Source organism: Oncorhynchus nerka, linkage group LG3 (genome assembly GCF_034236695.1).
Source record: "Oncorhynchus nerka isolate Pitt River linkage group LG3, Oner_Uvic_2.0, whole genome shotgun sequence".
Classification (NCBI taxonomy): Eukaryota; Metazoa; Chordata; class Actinopteri; order Salmoniformes; family Salmonidae; genus Oncorhynchus; species Oncorhynchus nerka.
The window spans coordinates 35891071-35894595 of NC_088398.1; positions in this window are offsets into that span (position 1 = coordinate 35891071).

The window sequence follows — 3525 nt, forward strand, 5'->3', positions numbered from 1 at the left end:
ACAACTACAAATACTTAGGTATCTGGTTAGACTGTAAACTCTCCTTCCAGACCCATATCAAACATCTCCAATCCAAAGTTAAATCTAGAATTGGCTTCCTATTTCGCAACAAAGCATCCTTCACTCATGCTGCCAAACATACCCTTGTAAAACTGACCATCCTACCAATCCTCGACTTTGGCGATGTCATTTACAAAATAGCCTCCAATACCCTACTCAACAAATTGGATGCAGTCTATCACAGTGCAATCCGTTTTGTCACCAAAGCCCCATATACTACCCACCATTGCGACCTGTACGCTCTCGTTGGCTGGCCCTCGCTTCATACTCGTCGACAAACCCACAGGCTCCAGGTCATCTACAAGACCCTGCTAGGTAAAGTCCCCCCTTATCTCAGCTCGCTGGTCACCATAGCATCGACCATTCCAGTGTTTTACTTGCTATTTTGTATTTACTTTGCCACCATGGCCTTTTTTTGCCTTTACTTCCCTTATCTCACCTCATTTGCTCACATCGTATATAGACTTGTTTATACTGTAATATTGACTGTACGTTTGTTTTACTCCATGTGTAACTCTGTGTCGTTGTATGTGTCGAATTGCTTTGCTTTATCTTGGCCAGGTCGCAATTGTAAATGAGAACTTGTTCTCAACTTGGCTACCTGGTTAAATAAAGATGGAAAAAAAAAAAAAAAGGGGGGTACAACTCCCACCAGCTGCACCCGAAGCGCCATCGTCACCGCCAGCTGCGGGTAACCGCACAGTGCCTCAGGGCATTGTTGAGGTGGCGCTGTCACTCCTTTCTCTCAGGTGGGGTGGAGATGCTGAGGATGTGCTACCAGGAGCTGGTCAGCACAGACGCCTCCCAGATCGGCAGGGGGAGGTGTAACCAAGGGCAGGTCGGCCAGCGGCTGTTGGCTACCCACTTGGAGCAGCAGGCACATCGATACACTAGAGCTCTGAGCTGTACTGCTGGGCCTGCATCTGAATGGAAGACATGTCCTGGTGAGAATGGACAACACCACAGTGGTGGATTACATCAACCATCAGGGTGGACTGAGTTCCCACCGCCTCCATCTTATGGCACGGGTACTCCTTCTCTGGGCTCAGCGACGTCTAGCCTCTACTCGCAGCACATGCACCTGGCATCCTGAATGTGGCAGCAGATATGCTCTTGAGGGAGGGCCACCACCTTGGGACTGGAGCCTACATCCCCAGGTGGTGCAGCACCTGTGGAACAAGTTCGGGAGGGTGCAGGTGGACCTGTTTGCCTCCCTAGACAATGCACACTGCCCCCTGTGGTACTCCATGTCGAAGCCACCAGGGCCTCTGATCTGCTCTGGATCACGATTGGTCAGTGCTGGAGCTTTATGCATTTCCCCCTTTTCCCCGGATCCAGGCTGTGCTGGACAGGACCAGGATGGCAGAGCATCATCTGCTTCTGGTGGCCCCATACTGGCTCCGACAACCCTGGTTCAGCCTTCCCCTGTCCCTGTTGTCTGGGACACCTTGGCAACTTTCCCTGAGACCGGACCCGCTGTCTCAGGCCGGGGGAACTCTGTGGCATCCGAGACCGCACCGCCTCAGTCTGTGGGCTTGGCCACTGAACAGCACCAATGGTCCATGTTAGGTCTACAGGAGGGTGTAATGAACACCATGCAGAGCGCAAAGGCACCGGCAACAACCGCGGCATAGCAGTTGCGCTGGCGGTTGTTCTGCTCTTGGTGTACTGGTATTGAGGTTGCGCCTGAGTCATGTGGGGTGCAGTATGTCCTGCAATACCTGCAGTCTCGCTTGGATGAGGGTTTGATAGCCTCTACACTGAGAGTGTATTTGGCCGCTTTATTTGCCTGCCATATGGGGTGGATGGACTTTTTGTAAGTCGCTCTGGATAAGAGCGTCTGCTAAATGACTTAAATGTAATGTAATGTAAATGATGGACAGGCCAGTCGGGTGCCATCCCTTGGTCTCCAGGTTTATGAAGGGGGTTCATCGCCTGCATCCAGCTAGGACCCGCTCAATGGCGAGCTGGGATCTGGATGTGGTCTTGGCAGCTTTGGCAAAACCGCCTTTTGAACCTTTGGAGTCTGCCTCCCATCTCTATGAAGGTGGCTTTCTTGGTAGCAATTACTTCCATGAAGAGGGTGGGTGAGCTCTATGCTCTTTCGCTAAGTTCTGAGTGCTACCGGATGGACCCCGGGGGAGGAGTATATCTCTCCGCCCCAACCCTTCATTCCTCCCCAAGGTTCTGTCAGATAGGCATGTGAACATCCCTTTTATCCTGCCTGCTTACGACCCCCCGGCAGTGGCGGGGGAGTCTGGGCCTCCCTCCGGCATGCTGTTCCCTGTGAGGGCACTGGCTGCCAATGTGGAGTGAACATGGTCAGTGAGAACAACAGACCAGCTCTTTGTCTGCTATGGTGAGAGAGTCCTGGGGGCTGGACTATCAAAGCAGAGGCTCTCGAACTGGATCGTGGACATGATTACAACAGTATACTGCCTGGCTGGCAGGCCAGTGCTGGGATCTGTGGTGGCACATTCAACACGAGGTGTGGCTGCGTCCTGGGCTCTACTGAGAGGAGTGCCCCTCACTGATATCTGTGCTGTGGCCAGCTGGGCTTCCTCTTGCACCTTTGCTAGGTACTATCGGGTAAATGTGGCACCTCCCTTTGCTGTTGGTTCAGTGGTCATGGGCGTCGCCTCCCCTTCCGGGGACTGTGCCGGAATGCCCCCTTTAACATTGACAGTCCCGCGCTGGGACTTCACCGTGGCTGGCCAGGTCCCTCTAGCACCGACTAAATCTGGTAGGGTATACCAATATATTGGAGTGATCCAATATAGTGAAACAAAACGAAGGTTACGTATGTAACCACGGTTATGTGAGCTATATGGATCACTCCAATCCTCTACGGTGCTAGAGGCGCCTTGAAAATTATGTAGAGAACGTGTGTCACGGCCATGGGGTCTATGTATAAGGGCGGACCCCAGCCGAGACACAGGTGTACACGGGAGTAAATCTGTAAATCCTCACCTCGGATGTATCCCTCCGCTGCGGAGTGATACCAATATATTGGAGTGATCCATATAGCTCACATAACCGTGGTTACACACGCAACCTTGGTTGTTTAGCAACAAATCTGACGCATGCGCAACTATGGGGCAAATCAGAAGGGGTTGGCTTAGATTGTTGATAACATGTAAACTATATTTTGTCTCCAATGTTTGTTGAAAACATAAATAAAGTTGCACAATGAACACTTGTTGCTCAAATACATTGTTACATTTGTTGGTTAGCTAGCTAGAAATTTTGAGCTATATTAGCATAGACATGACATCAGTCAAAAGACCTCAAAGCAAGACATGGTATCAAGATCAAACTTGCTGAAATGAGCCACATATGATTCAACGCTAGTTTCTTGTTATTGTTGCTAACTATCTGGCCACACAAAAGTGACATAGTAATCAAACATTGTAAATATATAACATACTAAATAAAGTACAAGAAGCATGCAGATAAAAGAACAGA